This window comes from Symphalangus syndactylus, chromosome 3 (genome assembly GCF_028878055.3).
Source record: "Symphalangus syndactylus isolate Jambi chromosome 3, NHGRI_mSymSyn1-v2.1_pri, whole genome shotgun sequence".
NCBI lineage: Eukaryota > Metazoa > Chordata > Mammalia > Primates > Hylobatidae > Symphalangus > Symphalangus syndactylus.
Window position 1 is genome coordinate 131062385 of NC_072425.2, and position 27195 is coordinate 131089579.

Sequence of the window (27195 nt, forward strand, 5' to 3'; positions counted from 1 at the left end):
TGTGAAAAAACCAGAACACTTCTTCTAAAGTTCTGTGGGGGAAGGGAGCAAATTTTTTAGAGTGTAGTGAGGGGGCCTAGGATCTTTCCAAAAAGCACCAGGAGAGGCTTCTTAATAGGCCCTTCCCTTTGTTTTTTGCTTTTGGGCCCCTGTTTGTTTTTTCTGCTGTTTGGTCTGTTCTCCTTTGCTTGGAGTGACTGATGAAATGGAGAGAAGGAGAAAAAGAGTGGGATGAGGGTCTCTTGTGCCCTGGATGTGACCATGTTACTAGGTTTCAGGTCCTCGGGTTCCCATGCAGTGGTCCCTGCGAAGACAGACTGTCCCTTTCTGCAGCTTGGGAGAATGGGAGGGGCTGGAGGCTACTTAAGCCACAAGAGCAGCTGCAGGTTCCAAACCTTATTCCTGGTGAAAGTTAATCTCCTTCCTCTGTCTCCCTTCTCATTCTCTGATCCTGCACATGCATTTAGGGGGAATTGATTTAAATGCAAGGGGAAAGAATGGGTATAAGACTCTTGGTCTTGCAGCCTGTGAAGTCTCATTCTTATCCCATCTCTGCTCACACTGAATTAAATGCCGCTTCAGGCTAGCATTGGCTTCCCTCCGGCTTCCGTTTCCTTCTCTATGAAATAACCATTCATTGAGCTCTTATGACATGTTTGGTTCAGTACTAAGCACTTTCCATGAGTTGCATTTTCATTACAATAGCCCTTTGAGATAGGTAATGTCCTTCCTTTTTTTTTTTTTTTGGATGTGAAGTTTCGCTCTCCTTGCCCAGGCTGGAGTGCAGTGGTGTGATCTCTGCTCACCGCAACCTCTGCCTCCTGGGTTAAAGTGATTCTCTTGCCTCAGCCTTCCGAGTAGCTAGGATTACAGGCATGCACCACCATACCCGGCTAATTTTGTATTTTTAGTAGAGACGGGGTTTCACCATGTTGGTCAGGCTGGTCTCGAACTCCCGACCTCAGGTGATCTGCCTGCTTCGGCCTCCCAAAGTGTTGGATTACAGGTATGAGCCACCGTGTCCAGCTGGTAATGTCCTTCTTTTACATGGAACAGTACTAAGGCTCCGATGTCAAGTCTCTTTTCCGGGGTCACATAGATAGTAAGAGGCAGAGCTGGATTCAAATTTAGGTCCTTACCCCCTGGTACTTTGCTGCCTCTTGGAGTCATTTAGACTTGAAGAGGATCATGTCTATGGAACAGAGGGTTTTGAAGATTGCTTATTGGAAGTGGTGTAAATAACAGAGGGGATCAGTAGCGAGTTTGTTTTTTTTCCTTGCTTCTGTCATAAACCATGTGCCCATCATTTTACCCTCTAGTTTCTGGGTCAGATGAATGGAGTCAAGAAATCCAGCTTTCTGTTGTCATTGATGATAGCATTTTGCTGCACACCCTCTGATCTGCTGTTTTGCTGATCTTGGGTGGATTCTCCACTTCCTCCCTCTTCACCCCCATTCCCCTGTTGCTCATTCAGGTACGGGGGATGTGAGTGAGAGGGGTTGGGGTGGGGATATCTGGAAGTTGATCTCATCACCCCTAGCCGGAATCTGCTCTGACCCTGCCTCCTCGACAGCTCAGAGGCTTACCTTGTGGAAAGTGCGGCAGAGCTAAACGTAGCTGACTTTTTCCAGTGGGTGCGAAAAATAACCGCCACTAAGGTGTGTCTTCTTGATGCTTGTACCGCTCAGAAATAGACTGAGGTTGTGTTTGTTTTTGCTCAAACTTTCCTAAAGAGGAAACCCCCTCCCCAAAGTTGACCAGATAGGTGTATCATCTTTCCGGATGTGAATTATTTCGGCTGTGTGCTATGAGAACTGGGGTATGGTGGGAAGTAATTGTTTTTCTGGCTCTCATCAGGTCCTGGTTCCTGGTTGCTTTTCTTTACCTGAGAGGGCCACAAAAGATACCACTCTTTTGACAGTTCCAAGTTCCCCTTCAGCAAGACCCTCATTCCTCTGGGAGAGAGGGAGAGTTGGCCATGTTATATTCGAAAGATCCTGGGTATTGGAATTGGCCATATTTAGTGGTGAGAGCCTGTGATACTTATTTAACCTTTCTGGGCCTTGTTTCACTTACTACTTTTTTTTTTTTTTGAGACAGAGTCTCGCTCTGTCACCGGGCTGGAGTGCAATGGCATGATCTCAGCTCACTGCAGTCTCCACCTCCCGAGTTCAAGCGATTCTCCTGCCTCAGCCTCCTGAGTAGCTGGGACTACAGGCACCCATCACCATGCCCAGCTAAGTTTTTGTATTTTTAGTAGAGACAGGGTTTCACCATGTTGGCCAGAATGGTCTCGATCTCTTGACCTCACGATCCACCTGCCTCGGCCTCCCAAAGTGCTGGGATTACAGGTGTGAGCCACCGTGTCCAGCCTTCCCTCACTTCTTAAAATGGAGATGGTCAACAGGGTTGGTGCTGAATTAATGAAGTAAGATCCAGAAATCACTAGAGCTGTGATGGGCACATAGTCACCGCAGCGGTGAAGAACTGACCGTCTGTCCCTTGTGTTGTTTAGGCCTCATCTCTGCATGGTCCTCATTGGCTCTGAGTTCTAGTGTGTAGTGTCCACAGTGCTACCCTCCATGGGGGTTGTGTTGACTGTGAGGTGGTGCAGAAAATGTCCCTGTCCTTGTGAGCATATGACAGCAAGACACTGGCCCTGGAATCCTCGGTGTCACATGTGGGCTGCTGACAGGAAGAATGTGCTTTTGTTGTTGTTGTTGTTGAGGCAGAGTCTTACTCTGTCACCCAGGCTGGAGTGCAGTGGCATGATCTTGGCTCACTGCAACCTCTACTTCCCAGGTTCAAGTGATTCTTCTGCCTCAGCCTCCTAAGCAGCTGGGACTACAGACATGCACCACCATGCCCGGCTAATTTTTGTATTTTTAGTAGAGATGGGGTTTCACCATGTTGGTCAGGCTGGCCTGGAACTCCTGGCCTTAAGTGACCCACCTGCCTCGGCCTCCCATAGTGCTGGGATTACAGGCGTGTGCCACCCTGCTCGGCCGAGAATGTGCTTTTGACTGAGGGTGGAAAGTCAGCAGCTGTAGCCCAAGAAGCTAGAGCCAGGGGCAGTGCCTTTGGTGGGAAGGTTGGGGGCCTAAAGAAATCAGAAAGGGGAGAAAATAATCCTGTGTGTGCTCGGCCCTCACTCAGATCAGCAGCCCCTCGGGTCCCGGCTAGATGTACTTTGTAGAAAGCTTTTTTTCTCCCCCTCACCCTCAAAACTCCAGGATTAATGTGCTATTCCCTTTTTTCTACTGTTGTCTGTCTCCCCTCAACCTATCAGCAGTCTGAGAAACGCTATGGTGGAAAAAAAATCAGCCCTATAACCAGTACAAACAAAAAGCCAAGACCAAAAAAAAAAAAAAAAAAAATCAGAAGGGGAGATTTTGATGCCAGGAAGCCATGGCATTCACTGGAAATATATATCAGTGATAAAATAACAGGCTACAGGGTTTATTTTATTTAATTTTTAAGTCAATAAGCCTGAGTGTTGGTAAAGACTAGCTACCCAGAAATCCTTCTTGCATTTCTTCTTGGGGTGGGGGGCAGAGGGGAATGGAGAGGAAATGAAGGCAGATTGCTGGTAAGTGAGGCAGGAAGGCAAGCAGTTTATTATGGAATGTCATCGGTAAGTTTCCCCATGATTCGATCCCAAGCTGGTGTGGAGTGAAGGGTAACCTGTTGGCTCAACAGATAGTGAGAATCAAACTTAGTGGAGTTATAGATCCCGTTTCCTGCAGCAGACAGCAAGAGGTACAAGCCGTCCACTGCAGGAATGATGTGCTGTAAAAGGGATGCAGTGTCAAGTGTAGTCATGGATGGATGGGAAGACCAGACAAAGGCACCACACAGGTAAATCCAATGGGACTGACTTACCTAAACGAACCAGAAGGAAGTCAGAACAGTGGGAAGATCTGATAGATAAGCAGTATTCTGCAGGCAGATGAAGGAGCAAGGTTTGGGCCCCCAAATCTTGACCAGTGCGTCCACATTACAGAGGATAATGCCTGAGGGAGGGGAAGATCATCTCAGGATTCTGGAACACTGGGCTCTCCCTTTCTCATTCTAAAAGGCTCGAGCAGTTCTGCATGTAGGCTTCTCTGGATATGGTCTAGGAACCAGCTCATCTGGGCCAGGTGCACCTGATCATTCTCAGAGTTATGTACATATGCAGTAAGATTGCAGGGAACAGTATAGTTGACTTAAATGTGAACATAGTCCTCATTTATAGTCCCTGGTCTCCCATGGCTCATACAGCTTGGTCTTTCTGTGTTTCTGAATTTAGTGCTGTAGAGGCACAATGGGGTCTGACTTCTGGATCTCATACAGACAAGCACTTAGGTCAGCTGCAGTGAATGTCCTGCACAGACACCGTCACAACTGTTGCCTGGTTCCCCTTTTTTTTTTTTTTTTGGAGACGGAGTCTCGCTCTGTCTCCCAGGCTGGAGTGCAGTGGCGCGATCTTGGCTCACCACAAGCTCTACTTCCCAGGTTCACACCATTCTCCTGCCTCAGCCTCCCGAGTAGCTGGGACTACAGGCACCCGCCAGCACGCCCAGCTAATTTTTTGTATTTTTAGTAGACATGGGGTTTCACCATGTTAGCCAGGATGGTTTCGATCTCCTGACCTCGTGATCCACCTGCCTCAGCCCCCCAAAGTGCTAGGATTACAGGTGTGAGCCACCATGCCTGGCCTCTTGCCTGGTTCTTGAAGGGATTCTCAGGAACCACAGGGAATGTCTGAGCCAGGTTTCTGGATCCTTGTGTACAGCCCTTCCCAGAGGCTTTGTAGAGCCAGCTCTATGGCGCATGAGCTTTGTGGCTAAGATATCAGAGTTGTGCCTGGCCCTTGGCCTTGGTCTCTCTCAGATGGTCAGCTGCTCTGTTTTTAGTGGTTGATCGTGTAGAAAGCCAACAGGTGTTGACCTTGGTTTAGGCTACTTTTGGGATTTTTGAGGTTTCCTGACATTCTTGGTTTTCTTTTATCATCCCGTCCAGAATGTCTGATGTCAAACTAAATTCTGTTTGGAAAAGGGTATGCTGTAGAATAATGATAGCCACAGCAATAATATTAATAATACCTTTTATCGGTTGCAGCATTTTCTTCTTTGCAAAGCACCTCTAATGACTTTATCTCTCTTGCCCTCACAGCCTTCCTTGAGGGGGTACAGGTCCATAATCCCATATCTGTGATAATGAAGTCTGAAAAGCTCGGAAAACTAAAAGGTTTGCAGTAAACTCATTTAGTGGCAAAACCTGATCTGAACTGATGTGAGGCTATATTTATCCCGTTTAGTTTGAATATTCATATGTTTTGCTGCAAAAATATTAATGTGTTTGATTACAGAGTGCTGCCCTAGAGTCTGCTGGGGCTGTTAAACACAATAGGTGTCAGAGTACCTTTCTAAAGTCTGAACAGTTTTGCTCATTGAAGCACCTGAAGGTGTTGGATAAGGGATTATGAATGATTATCATTCTCTATTGACAAATGAGGAAAATGAGATTTGGAGCAAGTAAGTGACTTCCCATGGTCACACAGCTATAAATGGGTAGAACCAGGCACACAGCTTGCCTTCTAATTCACAGTCCTGGGCTCTCTGCACCAGGCCATATAAGAACATGAGCATTGCTCTTCTGGGTCAAATCCATCTGACCTAGTCTTTGGTTGCCAACACCATCCCTAAGATACCACCGTTGGAGGCTATAGCCATCTTCCTTGACGTCAATACCGAAGGTCAGGTGTATACCGGCTTCTCTTAGTAGCTATTTATGGCTGCCTTGTCATTCACAGATTTGCCAAAATCCTTTTTGAATCCATTTCCATTTCCAGGAAGTATCCTTTTTAGGGGTGATGAATGACTTAAGTTTATAATCTCCTGGGCTCCTGGAAATCTGGTGTTTTGGAGAGGTTGTTGGTTGTGACAATAGGAAGATGGCAGAAGGCTTTGTGGTGGGGAGGCCAGGTCTAGACCCAGCTCTGCGTTTTCTGGCTCTGCCACCATTGACATCGTTTTTTTCATTGTGAGCCTTAACTTCTTCATTTTTAACACTAGGCACTTCAGCGATCTCTTTCTGGATTGTTGAGCTCTTTAAAAAATTCTTTTATTCTTTGTGTACCCACTTATATCTTCATGAAGCCCTTTTGGTTAATTGAATTTTGCTGTTTTGGAATCTGGATTGGTAGTTCAGCCAGCTAAGTAGGGGGTCAGTTTGATTTGATTCTGTGTGTTCTGACTTTTTTTTTTTTTTTTTTTTTTTTTTTAATACTTTAACCTGCTTAGGGTTACTGAGCCATCTGGGATCTAGACTGAACTCTTGGAACTTTTGAAGATGATTTCCTTTATTTTATTTTCAATGGAGGAAAGTTGCCCACTCTTTCATCTCAGTGAGAAGTCCCATTTTAATTTGCCGTCACTATTGGATGGAGCTGCTAATTGCTGGGAGGGAGAAAGCTATAGTTTAGCAACACGTTTTCCTCCTGCTCGTTCTAGGAAAACTATTACGAATCTTTAAAATAGTGATTAGCCTAAACTGTTAAAATCAAATTCTATTCACAGCTCTTTGATTTCTTGCTAATTCAGGAGAGAGACCTTTCCAATCACTTTAATTTTTTTTTATTAATCAATTTAAAGCAAGCCCTGCTGAAAGCCCAAGTATATACGACTTAGAGTCTTACTAAATGAATACAGGTGTGCCTCAGTTTGTCCATTGGAGGGTTTCTGAATTTTTCCATAACTAAAGATTTTCTATTCTGTTTTGGCTGGGTGCGTGGGGTGAAAGCTCTTACTCTCTGGCAGTTATTTAAGTAGTAAGAAATTTGCTACAACTCTCCCCCACCCCCACGTTTTACAGATAGGAAATGTGCACTTTGACGGTCCAGGTCAGACTTCTGATTTTGCTACTTACTAACTGTGACAGTGGTTGTGTTACTTAACTTCTCTGTGCCTGTTTGCTTATTTGTGAAATAGAAATAATAGTAGTACCTACTTCATTGGGTTGTTATAAGAATTCATCAGAAAATATTTATCCTGTGTGAGGAATGGTGGCACAAAGTAAGTGCTCCGTAAGTGTTTGCTAGGGTATTTTTCTTGTCGTTGTGTGAAGTAGGTCATGCTAGCCATGCAGGGTGAAAAATGTGTTCATGTTGGTCCAGATCCTGATTTCTCCCTGAGACCATTCTTCCGCATAGGCGTCGATCTGTACAGTGCTGTAAAACTGCTGCCTCGGCCACCTCATGTTTGCGGCCGAGACATTGCTTCTGTGTCTTCCCCAGAAGCTGATCTCTTGTACTGTGGTGGCCAGGGTACTCTTTGTCCCATTGACCTGAGACCTGGTGAGTCATTCCAGTTCTCGTTTAAATTTAGCTGGGCAGCACTCCACTGCCATCGGGTCCAAATGCTGGGGAGGCTCACCGATGCAGTGTCCTCTTGCCTGTGCACGTGGCCAGGCGTGCACATCACTGTGCTTATGAGAGAGATGAAGAGCATAGATATCACCTTACTGATGGAGGTCCTGGGGCTGGGCTTGTGGATGTTGGGGGTTCCAGAGCTCCTTCCCTTGCCTGCCTGTCAGTGCAGGATGCTTCTAAAATGTGGACTCAGCAGACATTGTTTTGAGCGCTTGCTACACGTCAGTTTCTGTGCTAAGCGCACTCACAGCCAGCATCTCTGTAAGCCCTCTAGCTGTCCTGTAAGTTGGGTATCAGTTTCACATTCTCAGATGGGCCGAGAGAAGCCCAAGAGGTTAGTGGACTTTTCTCTAGTAAAGAGTTGTACAGGCTGGGAGCAGTGGCTCACGCCTGTAATCCCAGCACTTTGGGAGGCCGAGGTGGGCGGATCATGAGATCAGGAGATCAAGACCATCCTGGCTAACACGGTAAAACCTCGTCTCTACTAAAAATACAAAAAATTAGCCGGGCATGATGGCGGGCACCTGTAGTCCCAGCTACTCGGGAGGCTGAGGCAGGAGAATGGTGTGAACCCGGGAGGCAGAGCTTGCAGTGAGCTGATATCACGCCACTACACTCCAGCCTGGGCGACAGAGCGAGACTGTCTCAAAAAAAAAGAAAAAAAAAAAGAGTTGTACCAGGATTTGTGCTCAGGTCTTTTGGCTCCATGCTGTCTGCAGCTGGGTGACCAGGGGGCTCATGGCTTCACCAGCTCTGGCCTCCTCAGTTCCTCTGGTGGCTTCTTGCGAGGAGGAAGGTTACTGCAGAGAGTTCAGCTCTTTGGGGGCCCAGGCCACATGGCTCCAAGGACTACTACGTCATCTCTTACCAACACAGAGAGATCAGCTTCTAGTGATAGAGGCCTTTTATGCTGACTTGAAAAACAGAGAAAGAGAGAAAAAAGAAACCCATTTACAAAAATAAAAATCCCATGCTGTTAATTTCATGCCAGCATAATCAGAAATTCCCCTTTCTACCGTTTCCCCTTAAAAGCCCCGGTGTCCTTATTATGCTGGTGCAGTCTGGAAAAACTATGGTTGGGTTTTGCCTACGTGAGGCTTATCTCTGCAGCTGCAAGGAGGGGATCCGGTACTTTATTGTCAGCACGGAAACTTCGGCTAAATACTTAGAAAAACCTTCTTAATTCTAAATTCCTAGCTCACTTTCAACTGTGTCCTCAGGACCTGATTTTCTTCGGTGTGAACAGATTGTGTTCAGCATTGCAGTAGAAAGGGTCCAAGTTAGGTAAGAGAAAGGACATCCTGAGACATTGGGGTGTTACTGAGAAAGTTGTTAGAAGACTGTCACAGACATTTTGATGAAGGGGGGACATTCTGGGCCAGTTGAAGTGGTTTTTAGAGTTCTTTCCTCTTTAGGGCCATTTGGTTTGCCCAGAAATAAGAAGAAAAGACATATACACGCACATAAACCACCACCACCAGGCTTGCTGAGAACAAGTCAAATGTGCCGTCAAACCATCGTCTTAGTGGGAGATGGGGGTGGCACTGCAGGGGCAGAAAGACTGATGTCTGATGGACTTGGGTTTGAATACTAGTGCTCCATGGTGAATTTGGGCAAATGACTTCACCTCTATCAGCAGTATCCTCTTCTGTGAAGCGAGGTTAGCCCCTACCTCTCAATGTGGTTTTTAAAGTATGTTAATGAGATCACTTGTAACCTAAAGCACACAGAGTGTGAGGCCACCTCCCTACTTCCCGCTTCTCTCATGACCCCAGCCTGACAAGGGAGCCGCTGAGCCCCCTGCCACCCTCACCCGGCGTTGTGCTGTAAGTGGATTAGCTCAGCGTTGTGATCTTAATGCCATTAGGCTGGTTGGCACGGCTCTCCTTGCCATAGTGAGAAGCAGATGTGGCCGACCATAATGGCCCTTAGGGTGATCCATCGGGCCCACAGTGCGGCGACCATTATTAGTGTTAATTTGGGGGAGCTTTTTATGGTAGCTGGGGGATATGTGGAGGGATTGTTGGAAATTTATTTAGGCTGTTTAGCAGGTTAGGTGCTGCTGGGGTCTACTCTGACAAAACCTCAGCTCCCCCCACCCATCTCTTTAAGCAACGTCCCTCCCCAACACCGAAGCCCAGGCCTGATTACTTCCAGAGTTGGAGAGACAACTTAGCAGGCTCTTGTTTCTTGCCGATGTACCTTATTAGTAGCACCTGGCATCATAACCCACTAATGGGAACCAGTGCTCTCCTCCTGCGTGGCCAGTGACAAGTAGCCCTGTCAGCCGGAGCTCGCCGTGCGAGGAAGTTCCTATTAGCTTTATGGTCAGGAGAACTTGTCCTGTTCAGGAAATGAATGTTGCCGCTAAAGGTCCGCGGCCCTGACCCTGGCGGCATAACCTGTGCGGGCCGGGGAGACCCTGTGCAGGATGCTTGGGATTTCAGCCCCTCTCTGGTTCTTGTCATATGTAAAGAGGGAATCATTGTGGTATGTTGCGGCCTTGAACTTTTGATTTATGCAGTGAGGGCGACTTAACCGTTTCCATGCCTGGACGGCTGTGGCAGTGACAAAGCTGTGTTGTAAGCGTATGTGCCTAGGTACGTGTATGTGTGGGGTGGTCAAGGGGAAGGAGAGACCCCCACGTGCTAGCAGGGGCTGTTACTGGGAGCGGGTGATTTTAATGGGAGGATTCCTTTTCTTTTTTCTTTTTCTTGCATTCTTGCAGCATCTAAATTTCCTGCGATTGTTGGCTGCAAAGTGGTAAGAAGCTGGAGAGCATTGTGTCTGGAATTGAACCTGGGTTCGAATTAATATTCTGTCTCTCAGAGGCTGTGTGACCGTGGCAAGATTCTTCACCACTCACTTCCTCATCTGTGAGATGAAATTAATAACTTCTGATTCATACTGGTGGTAGAGCAGTGTTGTTAAGCAGGTGATGTATAGAGAATACACGGCCCAGCGTCCGGCCGGTGGTGTGGCCTCAGTTTGTATACTTGAAAGGATGTGTATACTTCAGTATTTTTTCCATTGTAAAATTAAGGTTTTTTTTTTCTCTTTTTTCTTTTTCTTGAGACAGAGTCCTACTTTGTTGCCTGGGCTTGAGTGCAGTGGCGCGATCTCAGCTCACTGCAGCTTCCGCCTCCTGGGTCCAAGTGATTCTCCTGCCTTGGCCTCCCAAGTAGCTGGGACCACAGGGGTGCACCACCACACCTGGCTAATTTTTGTATATATATATATATTTAGTAGAGATGGGGTTTCGCCATGTTGGCCAGGCTGGTCTCGAACTCCCGACCTCAGGTGATCTGCCTGTCTCAGCCTCCTAAAGTGCTGGGATTATAGGCGTGAGCCACCGTGCCTGGCCTAAGTTTTTAAAAATTAAAAAGAATGGCATAGTGCTTTTTTGCTCTTTAACAGATCAAGACCAAAAGTTTTTCCCCCCATCATAGCCCAAAGTCCTAAAGAAAGGCTACTTAAGTTGTTCGTTTTCTTTCGTTTCTCCCATGAGTAATGTTTCTAAGTGTGATTTTTGCAGAGAACAGCAGTGTCTGACCTCATTCTTGAGGGGAACTTTTCTGCCTGCCTCTTCTTGGGAAAAAATGTTTGTGAGTTGTCTGGCAAATGGATGCATTACTTTTGCTGCTGTTGCTGCTGCTGCCGTTTTAAAGGCCCCTGGTGACAAAGGAGTGAACTGCACTTTCGGGGAAAGCGTGCCGGAATCTGGCCCAGAAAAGAGGGGCTGCTGGGGGAAGGGTTTGGAGATGACGCCTCCTCAGGAACTTTAAAAGAAATCTGTCCATCTGTCTCTGGCATTTATGGCATCGTTGACAGCAGTTCAAGGAAAAATAAAAATAAGTTCTTATCTGATTGCAGGGCTGATTGCAAAGCCAAAGGACTAGAGTGGCCAGCAAGTCGGGCGGCTGGATCTGGAGTTTTGGAGAAAGGGCCACTGGCTCATTTCTGGGCACGCACGCTCATGGAGGCAAGTTCTCACCTCCTTGTGGGCTTCTCTTCACTTTACGTGGAAAAACTATGTACGTCTCAAATTAAAAGCAGCTCTTGCCCCGCTTAGAGCCGGTGAAAGCTGCTTCGAAGGCGTTTGTAGAGTAGGGATTGGAAATGTTCAATGCAAAAGTTAAATCGTGACAGTTGTCCCCTAAATGATCTGCTAAATTAAGGATCCGCTAACATTTGTGAGTCTACCTCCCTGCATCCCCCCCACCCCCACCCCCGCCCCCTTGGCAGAAGGGATAAAGATGGTACCTAAAAACAATGTGAAGCGGCTGCTAAATCGAGTGACTCTAAAAACATTTTTCTTTCCTTGAAGTTCAGTGTGGAAAACCAGACTGGACTTGTCAGGGATGCAGACCTATATAGGGCCCATGTGCCTGGCCCCTTTCCTCAATTTCTAGCACAATGGTTTTCATTGCTACCTCTCCCATGCCTTTCCCCCCTTCATAATTATCCACTATTTTTCTTTCTGTGTCCTGACAGCTACAAGAGTAGTTTTTGTTTTTTTGAGCTGAGTAGCTGCTAAATATTCCCCAGCAGCCAGATTCAACGGCTGGCGGGGGCGGGGAGGAGAATAGGCCAAACCTTGGCATCCCCTGTTGCAAAAGTGAAAAATATTTCTGTTTGCAGTTAATTTTAGTGGCAAGCAGATCATGTTAACTGGATGTAATTGCTTCCAGATATGGCCGAGGGTTTTGTGTGTTGAGATGAAGGGTCTGGTAAGTGCTTACTTCCTGTGTAAATTAGCCTATTCCATTCAGTCTTTCATTCTGGCCAGCCCTGGATTCTGTCATTCTGCTCCCATTTTCCCCCTCCCCAGCCTGCAGCCTGGTGTGAGAAGCCGCTTGCTGTGTTCCTCTAAGTGTAATTCTTTTGTCACTTGGAGCCACTCTCCTCTTGGTTCTTGATGTGAGTTTGCCCTTAAAATAATGAGAAGGGTTTGAAAAGATGCCACCTGGACCCCAGGCCACCTCCCGCCTCTTTCCCAGCAAAGGCAGATCTGAAGAGCGTCTCCTGGTCATGTGGGTTGCATCTTGGAACCCAGAACTCCTGGTTTTCTATGCGTTTTTTTTTTCCTACTGCCCTCTGACCCCCGACTCTCACCTTGGAGAACACCTTCTCTTTCTCTCAATTAGTCCGACACCTCCTCAACCTGAACTAAGCACGTTCCAGTGGGTCCGAAATCTCAGAAAAAATGAAACGGCTGTTGCGCAGAGGAGAAGGCTGTGGCCACAGAAAGGAGTTGCCTCATCAGACCTGAAGCCTCCACCTTGCCTTGCAAAGCAGGCTGCACCTCCTGACACACCTGCCCCTCCCTGCAAGAAAGGGAGGAGAAAACCCACCCAAGAGAACCTTCTCCGGGTTCCTGTGGGTTTCCAGGGTTGCAACTGAAGAAAAGTGTTAAGATTCATGTTCTCCTAAATTCTGCTTTTGTCCTGTGGCCAGTCCCACATTCTTAGTGCTATTTGCATAAGAGGTTGCTGTTTATCTTCCTATATGAGCCCCACTGATAACCCCTGTGGTCTGTTTAACAACCTATGAGGAGTAGATTACTTGATAAATGCCAGTTTTTCCAATATGCAAAGATAAACTGTTGGGGTCAGGGTGAGGGGTGGTGTGTTATGAAAGAGGGGACAGGTGGGGAGCCAGGACCCTCTTTTAGGGTGGAGAAGTGTGAAAGAGCCTGATGAAAGAAAACAGGTAGCTTGTCACATACAACCGCTGCATTTATCATACGGTTGATCAGCTTCCTGCCCTCACCTACTTTTCTCCTCCTTCATGTGGACATGTAGAATCTCTGAGAACATTTCATCAAGTGGGTTGCCTATGCCCACGTTAATACAAGACGGGAAAGGGTGGAGATTATCTTTGCTTTTTAAGTTCCCGTCTTTTTCTCCCTTGGTCCTCTCTCACCCCTACAAGTTGTTGACTGGTAAGCAATTGATGCTCAGAAAAATGATGTTCATCTGAAATCTTAAATGAGTGGACTTTTTCTACCTGCCCTGACTTTGCAGGTGCTTCTTGAAGAGCCTAGGAGAAAAGAAAACTTCTGACCTCATCACCTAGTCAATAAGCTGTCTGAGAATCAAACAAAAGAGTTTAGACTGGCTGCTAAAGCTAGGAACCCAGCTGATAGCTTTGTTTTGATGTCCTTGTAATGTTTGTGGATCGTGGAGGGTGCTATTTAGAGCAGGGGGCATCTACTGGGACAGACTCACTGGGAAGTTGAAACAGCTAGCTCAAAGTCCAAGAGATGCTAAAGATAGTGAAATACAGCCCAGGAATTGAGGGGGAGGGGGTTCCTCACTCAAGAAGGAGACTTTCTGGGAGGGGGCCAGAGTAGTACTTTCTAGGGACAGTATGGAATGAAGGGAAGAAGGTAGGCTTTAGAAGGAGGCACCCTGTGGGAGGCCGAGGCAGGCAGGTCACCTGAGGTCAGGAGTTTGAGACCAGCCTGGCCAACATGGTGAAACTCAGTCTCTACTACAAATACAAAAATTAGCTGGGTGTGGTGGCAGGTGCCTGTAATCCCAGCTAGTCGGGAGAGACTGAGGCAGGAAAATCGCTTGAACCTGGGAGGCGGAGGTTGCAGTGAGCCCAGATTCTGCCATTATACTCCAGCCCAAGACTTTGTCTCATTAAAAAAAAAAAAAAAAAGAAGAAGAAGAAGAAGGAGGAGGCACCCTGGATGAAGACTCAGGCTCCAGAATTTACTATCTGTATGTCTGGGGCAAGTGGCTTAATTTCTCTGAGCCCCTGTTTACTTTTCTTTTGAAAATGACCACCTTTTCCATGGTGATGAGGATAAAAAACGTGTAAAGTGCATAGCAGAGTGAAGGTGTACTGGGTAGACAGGTATGATTGCGCTGTAGCCCTGTTATGGCCCAGGGGAGAAACTATGAAAGGAACCAGTGAAATCTTTTGTTTTGGGCACTGCTAAATTGATGATAGTACTGACCCTGTGCTAGCAGCCAGCAGGTGAAATAATAGGTGAATAATGTTAGTACATTGTGAATATAAAAGTTTCCATTTGCGAAGTGCTACAGCTGTTCTAAAGAAGCCACATTTCTAATAAATGATTGCTTAATCCTGTGATGCTGCCACAGCCCCACAGAGTTTGGAAACCTTTGGGAATTCTTTCTGAAGTGCGTGCCGCATTCTTTTCCTTTGCCTTATGGGAGGGTAGATGTGACTTTTGGAAATGGTCAAAAGAGTGTGGTAACAAATCTGGTGATTATAGTGAGTGATAAGCACGGTCGGCTGCTGTATCTGACTCGGAAGGCAGATGCTGGAAGGGGCGTGTGGGGAAGGCTTGTTGGCTCAGCACTGGGGTGAGTGTTGGCCTCTCTTCTTAGGTGGGAAGTGGACAAGGCCAAGGGGCTTTTGATTTCCAGCTACTGTGGCTGGACTCCCAGTGAGGAAGGAGTCGCTGCCATGGATTGCCTGGGACTGGGAAGACTCCTTTTAACTGCTGTAATGTTTCTGCATTTGTGGTTTGGCCTCCTGTGAGTTTGGGCTTCAGGGCGGCACTTCTGTTGTTAAAAGAAAAGAAAAGAAAAGAAAAGAAAAGAAAAGAAAAGAAAAGAAAACAAAAAAAACCCAGGACTGTCACTGTTAGATGTTGGTTGGGGCTAGAAAGAATGGATTGAGTTTTGACCCCTACACCCCAGGGAGTAGGGAGGCCTGGGAGGCACATTGGCCTGAGTTTGAATTCTGACTCTGCCTCTTTGGAAGGTTCTGGAAGGTTAAAGGAGCTTGTGTGTTCAAATCTTAGCCTGGTACTTGGCATATACTCAGCATGTATTTTTTCCCCTTTCCTGACAATGTTCCTTGCCCAGAATACTTGGATAGTGGAGAGAGGAATGTTTGCTTTGCCTCTCCATTGAACCATCACTCGCCCATCCACTGAGCCCGAGATTCACCTTAGGATTGTCTGTTGGACTCGGCTCTTTTGTGACCTAACAGTGCAGGGGCTCTGTGCTGAGCTGCAGATGCTCGCTCTCGCTGATGCTCTCTCTCTCTCTCTCTCTGCATTATTTATAGTAAACCATATTAGAACAGAGTGTTAAAGAGGAAGGATGAGTCATTCCCATTGAAACCATTGATGACATAAATAAAAGCAAAATGCTTACTATGTGTTTTGTGCAGTATTTAAGGCCAGGTTGTGCTAATTTGAATGCTCCCAAACTGGATCTGTGAAGCATACATATGTGGGAAAAAATTCAGGTTTAACTAGAGTGAAGTTATTTATTGAAAATCCATTTCAGTATCTGCTTTCTCCCTTCTATTTACTTCAGATCCATATTCATATCACGCTTGTTGTTCTGGCTAACGAGAGGCACTGGCTTATTCACCAGCTGAGGTTTGTTTATCTTCGGAAGGTTGAGGAATAGCACAGAGGGGTTGTCTAAGTGTCCCTGTCTCCATTCCTCCTCTTGCCACCTGTTGAGGAAGGCACTCTCCACCTGCTTTGCAGGTGTGGGCTCTCAATGTGTCCAAGAATCACAGTCAGAGCTGAAGGGCCCTTGGAATCATTTATTGCAACATGCTCATTTAGGGAGGAATAAGTGGAGGTCCAGAGAGGTTCTGTGATTTTCCTTAGGTCACACAGCAAGCTAGTGGCAAAACCAGGACCCTCACTCCCAGCCCACTTTAATTCTTTCTTCACAAGCCTGCCTGTGACTGCCCAGGTCTGTTCTCGGCTTCTACCAAGCGGGAGGCAAGCCTAGAATCTGACTTGAGAGCAGTTTCAGATCTTTGTCTGTGAGGGGTCCTGGGGGGTTTTTGGCATGGTGACTTGCCTCCTGGGGCACTCATTAACCTCTCTGCTGCTGAGCCTGAGCAGACTAATGTACATAATTTCCTTAGGATTTACAGGCAATGCCCTATGTTGGGGGTTTTGAGACCCAAAGATTGCTAAGACATGGGACTTTTCCTTGAAGAGCTTATACTTTGAGTTAAAATTGTTTAGATCTATGACAGAGAATAGGAAATGGAAAGACTATGATATATATATTCAGAGTTGAAATGACTTCTGTCTGGAGTGATTCATTTTAAATTTTAAAACCTTGTTGAGCACTTACTGTCTGCTGGGCACCCGGGTAGGCCCTGGGAATACTGTGATGAGCAAGACAGACAAGACGTCTGCCCTCCTGGGGCTTCCCTTATGGGGGAGAAAGATCCTTACTTAGCTAGCAGTCCTGGCCATAACTGTGTAAGAGTGATTTTGATACATGTTGGGAGCCTGGATGAAGTAGCTCATGAGTAGGATATTAAAGGATAAGCAGGTTTTGAAGATGGCGACAGAAAGAAGGAAAACTGTGGTCAGGGCCAGGGGAGAAAACAAGAAGTAACTTTCTTTGGCAGAAATGAGGGTGATTCATGCTGGAATGGTAGGCTGGGGTCAGACTGTGGTGCTATAAATGCGGGGAGAGAGATTAGGGAAGGCAGCTTGAAGAATGGAGAGAAAATGAATTTGAAGCTGAGCAGACCCAGGTTCAGATTTTCATGCTGCCACTTGCAAACTGTGTGATCTTGGCCATCAAGGACTGTGAACTGGCTGGGTGCAGTGGCTCACACCTGTCATCCCAGTGCTTTGGGAGGCCAAGGCAGGAGGATTGCGTGAGGCCAGAAGTTTGAGACCAGCTTGGGCAATATAGTGAGACCATCTTTACAAAAAAAGAAAAATTAAAAAATTAGCCAGGTGCAGCTGTGCATGCCCATAATTCCAGCTCCTCGGGTGGCTGAAGAGGGAGGATGGCTTGAACTTACGGGTTTGAGGCTGTGGTGAGCTATGATCACGCCACTGCACTCCAGCCTGGGCAACAAAGTGAGACCCTATCTCTATTTCAGAACAACAACAACAACAACAACAACAACAACACACACACCATGAACTGTAGCTTCTTCATTCCTACAGTGCAGTTATTGTGTGGGATAGTCTGAGGATTTGGAGTAATGTACTTAACACACCCTGCACAGTGCCTGTAACAGTGTAGTTGCTCAATAAATATAACTGCTGTTTGTTTTAACTGCTGTTTCTTTTTGGACTTTATCCCGGGAGAGTTGGAGCCTTGGAAGGCATTTGAAAAAGAGAGTGACGTGACTGGAGTGCTCCATACTGATGTGACATCCACCAGGCATGTGTCTGACTACCCCCTGCTCCTTCCCTGCCTTCACGAGCCCGTCTGAAAAGGAGTTTAGTGGGTGATCATCAGCTCCTAAGGAGACCTCTCCCCTGCATCTTGTACCTGGCACTCTACCAAGATTTGATGAAAGGACATGAAATGGACCCTTGCCATCTCTCGGTGGGCGGGGAAGCTGGGAGAGGGGGCCTGGGGAGAGGGGATCTTCAGCTGTCAGGATCAAAGGAAGTGACACTCTGAAGCTGGTCTGCCGGACTGTTACCCGTCTCTCTGACTCTCTTTTAATAGAAACCCAGTCTCCCCTCTTGCCTCCCTGATAGCGAGCAGCGACGCTATCTCCCGCGGGCCAGTCTCGGCTGTGGTCGTAGCACTACGCAATGTCTGCAAACCGACAGTGGCACGGGGAGATAAGGGCCCCGACGTTGTGTAACGAGGGGCATGGGCTGTTTGCCCGAGTGGCTCCTGGCCCCTGGGTAACTGCTAACCTCAACGGAGGAGCGGGCTGGCCTTGGAAACGCTGTTCCAGGGCCCCTCGCTGGTTCCACGGATGCCTTTTTGTGGTTGGATAAAGGAAGCTCATGTAGGCCGCCCACAGCGCAGCATGGCCTGGGGCTATGGGTGTTTGGTTGTTTTGTTTTTCTCTTTTCTTTGTCTTTTTTTTAAAAAAAAGAAGTTGAAAGGGGGACAGTCTTGCTTGGCACCTACCACCTTTAACCCAAAACCAAATAAAACAAACAGTTCCTAAATATAAATTAAACTTCAACCTGCAGTATAGACATCCTCCTTCCCTGCCCGAAAGCCGCTGGCCACTGGAGGCTAGCTTTAAGAAATTGGTTTTGGAGACTCTGGCTTGAAAAGGAGCCATGTCCACTTGTCTCACGTCCCAGTCGCTGGCTCCAGGGAGCTGTGGTAGAACATATATTGTACTTCAGCTGCCTTTCCCCTCCAAGCTTCCTCAGCCACCCACAGCCCTTTCAGATGAGCTGAGCCCTAGCACTGTGCCCTCTGCCCTCTTAGGGTGATAGAATCCAGTACCCTGACATCTGCGGTTGCCCTGTTCTACTGTGATGGGAGATGGGCTGGAAGGGACTTCGGAGGCTCTCCCGTGTTCTGTACCACCCAGCTTCCCCTTGGATCCCCCAACCCCACAGCCAGGAGAGAGAAGTAACTGTTCTTTGAGCAGGACGTTTCATTTTCAAAGTATTCTTGATGTCCCCCCCAACCCAAGAATTCTCTCTGTGGGTGATATTTATAAGGTAACTACATGGCTTCCTTATTTAGGCAGCAGTTTCTCTTCTGTGATTTTAGTTCCCCTCGTGATTCTTATAACCCTCTCTCAGATATTTCCAGGATGATAAATCTTCTATCACTGTTTCATCTGATCACATCAGGGTGGTTATATTCTGTGACATAACCAGGTGGCTTTAATCAGTTGATAGAAGAATCAGGCTCTCACCTCCATTGTTTAAGATGTTATGTTTCTGCTAATCTGTCCACTGAGTGTCTCCATCCTATTGTTTCCATTGCATGCTCTCAGGTTATTTCCTTTGTTCTTGGCTGTCTGATTGCTCCCAGAAGCTGCAGTTATTTTATTTTATTTATTTTATTTTTTGGTGGGAGTAGGGGATTGATCTCTCTCTTGCCATTAGCTTGAATGGGTGGTCATTTCCAGGCTTACACATTGCTCCACGCCCACTGTAGGGGTCTGGCTTAGAGATGGTCAGGGGAGAGAAGGTGGTGATTTAAAAGATTTGGAGGCAGTGGCTTACATTGATTTTAGCTTATCTAACCCTTTAGCTAGAGGCTGCTCTTCCCTCAAAGTGTCCAACTAGCTGTAACTTAAAGCAACAGAGAAATGTATATCATCTCTTTTCTTGCATTAATTAGGGCTGAGAAATTCATTATTTAGAGAGATAAGAGCTCCAGCGGAGGAGGGTTTTGAACTAATGTAGAGATCTGTGGCCAGCTGTGTGATTCTCAGGTAGCAGGTTGGGGGTGGGTGGATGAGAGGGGTGAGAAGGAGCAGGTGCCAGGGTCAGGCAGGGGAGGGAGCCCCCACTCCGTGCATCATCCCAGAGCTCTGTTCCTCCAAGCCCAGATCAGACACCCTTCTCCACGTGAGGCCTCAAGTTAGAAATCCTGGGAGGAGGCCTCATTGCTCAGGATCATCTGGGAATGTTGCTTTCTGGGTTTAAAAGACAGTCAATGGTTAGATGAACTGCTGTTGAGGCACATGGGCTGATTAGCAAACGGTTAAATCCTGCATCCCGTTTTTAGTCATCAAGCCAGCTCAGATCTGCCCACCTTGGAGCCCTGTGCTTTCCTGCCTTAGTGGGCAGAGTCTAGGGGACCTGTGGAATGTTCAGTGACTGAGGACTCTTGTCCAGATTCCAAAAACCTACTGTGATGATGCTGTTCTGAAGCTGTGGTAGGCAGTGATTGAATGGAGTGTGTAGTGACCCTCAGGAATTCTTCAGAAGTTGTGATTTTGACGATACCTCTGATAAGTTGGGTTTTTAATTTGCTGGTTTATCCTAGAGTGGAGGCTGTGGCCCACAGCAGTAGTACATTTCCCATCTCAGCCCAGTGCATGGACAAACGTACCTCAAACCAAAGGTTCAATGAAACTCTATTTATCTTTACTATGTGTTCTGGTATCTTCTCTTCCATTCTATCTTATTTCATTTAAGAACATTAATGAAGACCCACTAATGGATTGCCACCCATGGTTCGAGGAGGTCCCCCAGACAGTGAGGCCTTAGCCATAGGTATTCAATTCAAAAAGCATTTACTGAACATCAGCTGTGTACTAGGGCGTTGCTAAATGCTATGGGGGTAATGCAGTGAAATTAATAAATCCCTGTAAGAGCTCACTGTGAAACAGAAATGACAGCCGTATGTGTATGTCTTTGTGTGTGTGTGTGTATGTGTATATATATATATATATATATATATCAGACTGTATGTTCAAATATTATATAAGTGTGGTATGGGGGAGCAGAGGAGAGGAATCGAATTTTGAATTTTGCTTGAAGATTCAAGAGGGCTTCATGGAGGAGGTAGCATTTGGCCAGGTTTTAGAGAATGGCTAGGCTTTGGACAAGTGGAGATAGGAACTGCCATTTCGAGGTAGGAGATGAGCTAAGGTGTGGCAGTGTATGGGTGGGGGCAGGTGCCCGTATACAAGGTAGTGTGCTGGAATGGGGAGATGGGCATGGGGTAGGATGGGAGATCAAGCAGGGAAAGTGGATTGGGGCCAGGTCCTAGAATGATTTGAATACCAAGCTAGCTTTCTGGACATTTGTAAGGCACACTTGATAGGGGTTGGATCATTGCGATATTATTGGAAGACAAAACTGGGGGAGGGTGTGAGACCGTGTGGCTGCTCAGAATGCAGAGCCCCTCTGATGTCCCCAGCCTTCTACGTATTTAGTGATGGGGGTGGTGGTAGTAAAGGGCCTTGCAGGCAGCCTGGCTTGGGTGCTTACTGTTTATCTGAAGTTCTTACGCCTACTAACTCCTGCCCTGCTCTGCGGAGCCTGCTGAATGGGGCATTAGGCTAGTCACACACCTGTCCTTTTTCACATTCATGCTGTACCCTTTGCAAACATTACACAGCAGTGCAAACTCAGCCCTGGGCCTCAGAGGAGCCAGGCGTGGCCAGAAGACCAGGATTTGGAATGGAAGTGCTTTTGTTTTCGGCATTCACCACTCCCCCACCCCCACTGCCACTTGGATTGTCCTTCTTTTTCTCCTTGGTGTCTCTCATCCTGTCCAGCCTTCAAGACCTCCTCAAGTCAGGCTTCTCTGGGAAGCGCTGTCTGTCTGTCTTGGTGTTTGCTGGCCTCCTCTTCTGTCTCCTGTGCCACCTCCAGTTTGCACTGTTTGAGTATAAGCTCTGCTGCCTTGTGTGAGTTTAAGTTTTATCCCCCCAACCAAAACCTAAGTTCCATGAGGATAGTGATTGTGGTTTATCTTCTCTCCCTCAGCTGTCTGCTGACACCATGCTGAATACATAGTAGGTACTCAGTAAATAAATAATAGCTAATTGAGCATTTTCTGTGGACAAAGCACTTTACTTGCATTAAACACATCCCATCCTCACAACCACCTGTGAGGTGAGTCCTATTAAAAGGAATACTTGGGCGCTTTCAGAGTTACTCTCTCCAACTTTGGACTTCTCGTTTCATTTGCCCTGAGAGCTCCTCAACTCTGTTGATGCTGTTCTTTCAAAGGTTGCTTGTGACCGCTTAGTTCTCAAGAGCATTGTATTAGGTTGGTGCAAAAGTAATTGCTATTTTAGACATGACTTTCAATGGCAAAAACTGCAATTACTTTTGCACCAACTAATACTTTCCTGTACTCAGTATTGGCTCCATTGATCCCTCCTGTTCCTGCCAGCTTCTCCCCCTCCTGCTCTGGTATTTCCTGGAACTCCCTCCCTAGGGTCAGTGCCACGTGGTGCCTGGAACTCCCTAGGATCTGTGTTTGAATCCTGACATTGCCGCTTTCTAAGTGGCAAACACTTTGGCCACCTCCCCCTCTCCCTGAGTCTGTTTCATCATCTGCAAAATGCTGGTAGTTTCTCCTGTCACGGGAAAGATGGTGGTTGTTCATCAATGTCTGTTGAAACTGTGATCCTCTCTGCCTAATGTAGATGCTTCAAAAGAAGATGACCTTACCAGTTCTCCTGTCTCTCCAGTCTCTTTCTTGACAATCTTGTGGTTTCCACAAGCACCCCTCTGTGGGTGATTTCCAGATCTCTACCTCTAGTTGTTTTTCATTTTTTGTCTTTTCTTGTGTTTCACACATTCTTTTCCAGTTGCCTCATGGGCACACCAGTCCTGCAAGGATCTAGAATGTGATGTTTGAGCTAGTTCAACACCTTCCTCTCGAATCGTCTCCTGCGTCCTCATGTTTTATGGTCTCTGCCCTCTTTCCAGGCACCCAACTGCAGACTTTGGCGTCATCTGTGGCTCCTGCCTTCCCTTTGCCTTCCACATCCACCATTTGCCTCTCCAGCCTACTTAACCAGATGGCTGTCCTGATTTCCTCACCAGCCTTCCTGCAGTGCCCCCCACAAGGCTCATCACCCCACTTCCCTGAGCAGAGTAGGGCTCTGATGGGGTTGCTGTCCTGCTGTGAAACCTGCAGTGGCTCACTACGGTCTATTCTAGAGAAGAAATGAGAGAATTCTTAGCATGGCATTCAAAGCCATCCGGGATCCTAGATTCCAGCTACATTTTCACTCTTCTTCCCTTTCGCTGCATATTTCTTAGAGTGTACACCCCTGAAGGCAGGGACCATCTTTTTCACATCTGTGCTACAACCTTTTAGTCCACTGTCTAGCATACGGCAAGTCAGCAGATGCTGCTGTTGAGCAAACTCTTATGTTTTCCTTGCCATGCCATATCCTTCTCTGGTCATCGCAACAGGGCCAAATCTCTCATGCGTCAGCATAAATGCCCTCTCCTTGAAGCATCCTTCCCTGGGGCATTCTTCCTCCTTGCATCCAGTTGGAAATAATATGTCCCTCCATTGAGTTCCCACACCAGAAGAGGTGTAGATAAAGCCAGATACTTTTTTTTTTTTGGGACAGAGTCTCACTCTGTTGCCCAGGCTGGAGTGTAGTGGCATGAACTTGGCTCACTGCAGCCTCTGCCTCTCAGGTTCAAGTGATTCTTGTGTCTCAGCCTCCCGAGTAGCTGAGATTACAGGCATGTGCCACCACGCCTGGCTAATTTTTGTATTTTTAGGAGGATGCGGTTTCACCATGTTGGCCAGGGCTGGTCCCCAACTCCTCGCCTCAAGTGATCTTCCTGCCTTAGCCTCCCAAAGTGCTAGGATTACAGGTGTGAGTCACTGCGCCCCGCCTGGATCTTTTATTATTTGTATTTCTGTTCATTTCTTCCCTAAGAAACCCTACGTTTTTGTGGGTAGGACCTGGAGTCCTATTCAGTTATATAGCCCCCCTTCGTCTACTGCTCCCCTTCAGAGGCTAGTGCCCTGGCCATCATAGGTATTCAGTACCTCTTGCTGGCTTAGGAACAGGAGGATGCCTCATAGACAGGGGGTTCCTCTGAAGCAGGGGTGGCTGAGCTTTTTGAATATCTGCATTGTGGTAAGGGGTTAACTACCCAGGCAGTACTGGTGGGGAAGGGCCCCAGAAGCAGGCCCAGACTCAGGTATTGTTAAAGCAGAGTCATCTCTGCTCTGAAGTTTTTTCTTTTATCTTTTCTTTTCTTTTTTAATTGGGGGAAACCTTGTCCTAATTGGCATCTTTATTGTGGCAGGAATAGGCCAGGCAGGGCTGGGGGAGTGTGAAGTCTGTGAAGGGAGGTGGCCTGGGGGCCCCACACACAATGCCTGACTGTGCAGACATAGGTATGAACACATTGCAGCCTGTGTGCACCCGCAGGGTGACCACGAGCAAGGCCTGGGGACAAGGACTACGAGGTCTGCAGCTGGGTCCTCTTTTCTCCTTCCTCACCCCCACCCAGTACCCACCTGACTGGGCCACATCCCAGTAATGAGCAGTCCTTGTGGAAGAGCCTTCATGAAGACCTTTGCTGGGAGTGGCGGGCAGGGATCTGCGGGGAGCGTTGCTGGTTCAAGCTGGGGCTTTCCTATGGATGATGTCCTGTGAAGAGTAGATCCTGGAGGGACAGATAGGTGTCTGATCTTTGGCAGGCAGGGATGTCTCATTTGTTCATTATAGGTATTCAGTACTTCTTGCTGGCTTAGGCTTCATAATGTCTCGTTTGTACATCATAGGCTTCAGTACCTCTTGCTGATTTGGTTAACCCAGTTGTTATACCACGATATTGATTTTTCATGCCATTTTCTTCAGGAGGATTGGGAGATCATTGAGGATAGGGACTGTGACCTTTTCTTTTCTCTACCCCAGTGCCCAACCTGGCAGGTAGCATAGCGCAGTGATCCACAGTGTTTAATAGGTTGAATTGTAGAGGGGGCCTCTGATTCCAAAGACGGGGGCAGAATATCAGTCCTCTCCAGACTGCCTGGGAATCCTCCTCTCTCCAACCTGGGCCTGGCCAGTGGGAGACAGAGGCTGCTGAAGTAGCTGGTGAGGAGGCAAAGAAGATGATGACCTAGCTACGGTCCTCATGTGCCCACTGGGGAATCATCTTTTTGCATCTGAGTTAGTCAATGTGCTGTGCATTCTCTGCAGAATTTGTGAACCTGGTATGGGTATGAGGTGAGAGAGGCCAGGAGGTCTGGCTGCTCCCCCTCTAGACTTTGCAAGTAAATCCCAAGGTGTGTGCCACATAAAGGTTCAGAGGTTTTATAGGCATCCAGATAGCACATGTAGGTCTTACCCCTGCTTGGAGCCTCCCTGGGGCAGCCAGCCAGGCTCAGGGCAGGAAGCTGCTGATTCTGGGTCACTTGGCTGCTCTTGCTTGCTGCTGCTGCGATCGTTCCTACAATTAAGATCTGAGCTCCGTAAGGACATACGGAGGTCATCTAGGTCATCTTATGGCTCTCAGGCAAGAAAAGTAGCATTATTGCTCTCATGCCCACTTTATGGATAAGTGACTGAGGCCTGCAGAGGCAGAGTGGCTATTCCAGCCATTAAATGTGGTTCCCTGCTATTCTGTTCCCTGCCAGGATATTCTGTGGATGGTTAGGGGAGGGGTCTTGCCTCAGCTAACGAGGTGCATTTTCTGTGGGGTGAGGCCATTCTTGTCACTTAGGTGTCTGAGGCCTGATCGTGTTGGGGAATGTCCTGGTTCTATTCCCAGGGCTGTAACGTGGGGGAAGGATGGAGGAAGACAGAATGGCCTCTGGAACTTTTGGATCTTTCTGAGTTGAGGCCTTGTCTGGCCAACTCCAGGAGGCTGCTGGCGTGACAAGCAGGGTAGGGATGCCTGGCCTAGCCAGGGGAGCTCCCTCTCTCGCCTCTGCTGCCCCTCTTTCCACCCCCATCATAAACATGTGTGGACTTTCTGGTGGTGAGAAGATGGTTTTGGAGGGCTGGGCTGAGGTCTAGGCAGGCAGGAGCTTCCAAATGTGTGGCTTTGATTCTCAGCCTTTTCATCCCTCAATCCTGGGAGACTCATTTTAAAACTTAAAAAAGGACTTCATTCTATTGGATGCTATGTGGGCAGGCCCTGGGCTGTTGTGGAGAGGCCTGAAACCCACTTCAGTTTCCTGGACAGGCTGGGAGTGTGTACCCATGGGTTCCCTGCTGCCCTATTCCTGGAAGACACTAATATCCCTCCCAAACTCTTGGTTGGTTTCTGATTTTTTTCTGTAGCATTTCGTCTTTGTGGGAAATTTTAAGAAACGTATGTATGGCTTTTTGGTTTCCACTTATTTATTTTCCCCTCTGAGTCTCAGATTTCATCCTTCTCCACCCCTTCCCCCTGCCCTAAGGTGGGGCTAGTGCAAATCGCAGCGTGTGTAGTGGGATGGTTAAAGAGCCATCCATCCTCATACCTGGTGACGCGGACTAAGGCAATGAATCTTCTTTAGTAAAGACCCTTTCAGCTGGGTGCGGTAGGAGGCACTTTAGGAGGCTGAGGTGGGAGGATTGCTTGAGCCCTGGAATTTGAGACCAGCTTGGGCAGCATGGTGAAACCACCTCTCTAAAAAAATATAAAAATTAGCCGGACATGGTGGCATGCTCCTATAGTCCCAGCTACTTGGGAGGCTGGGGCGCAAGAAGTACTTGAACCTGAGAGGTGGAGACTGCAGTGAGGTGAGGTTGCACCACTGCACTTCAGCTGGGTGACGGAGTGGGACCCTGTCTCAAAACAAAACAGAACAAAACACAACAAAAAAAGCATGTTTTCCTGTCTTTCCCTTCCTCTCCTCCACCCACTGGGCATGAACTCTCAACTCTCAGCCTGTGGATGTCCGTTTCTATAAATGCTGGTGCTGGGTGGTCACCGTAGATGTCCGAGCAGCCCCTGGGGCTTTGGCTTGTGTTTTCTCTATACTTGTGAGGGTGGTTGCCACTTCTGGCCTTCTTTGTGCATTCTTTTTCTTTCCTTTCCCCAATCTTTTGTTCCTCCCTCCCTCCCTTCCTCCCTTCCTTCCTTCTGCTTTCCTGTTTAAAATATATGGCTGCACCTAGCATGACACAGTTCCTATTTATTCCTCAGACTTGCTGGGACAGTCTCCTCTGTATGCGGCGACTGAGGGTGGGTTCCAGTGCCCCAGCCCACTCCCCTTCCCCTTGTTTTTGTCCAGTTGGCTGGACAAAGAGAACAAAACCAAATGGCCTCCCCTCCCCCTCTCCTAAACCGGTCAAGCAGTGGTGTTCTGGGATGATTTTCCCTGCAACCATTTAAACAAGTGCTTTGATGCTTCTAAGTCATTGGAGTGACCAGGCCTGTGCGCCCCTTCTCACTGACACCCTTAGACCAGGCTGGGCCTCACCCTTTTGTCTTGCTGCCCCTCGGTGCCCAGTGGGCGTGGGCAGTAGGGCTGAACAGAGGGGCCGAGGCTGTGCTGGCCGGCAGCTCTGTTACAGTAGAGTGGAAGGAGGGCCCGGCCAGAGGGGCAGGTCAAACAGGCCTCTTTTATTTACAGTGCTCTCTTTCACGGCCTCACTGAAACAGGAGACCCGAGAGGCTCCGGTGAAAGGGCACTGTGTTT

At 47.6% G+C, this 27195-nt stretch overlaps 1 protein-coding gene across 2 annotated transcripts in view; it reads left to right on the top strand.

The window, feature by feature from the left end:
• The window catches only part of ZBTB16 (zinc finger and BTB domain containing 16), a 196441-nt gene that overhangs the window by 5112 nt on the left and 164134 nt on the right, over positions 1 to 27195 (top strand). The gene's annotated exons all lie outside the window — the stretch shown is intronic.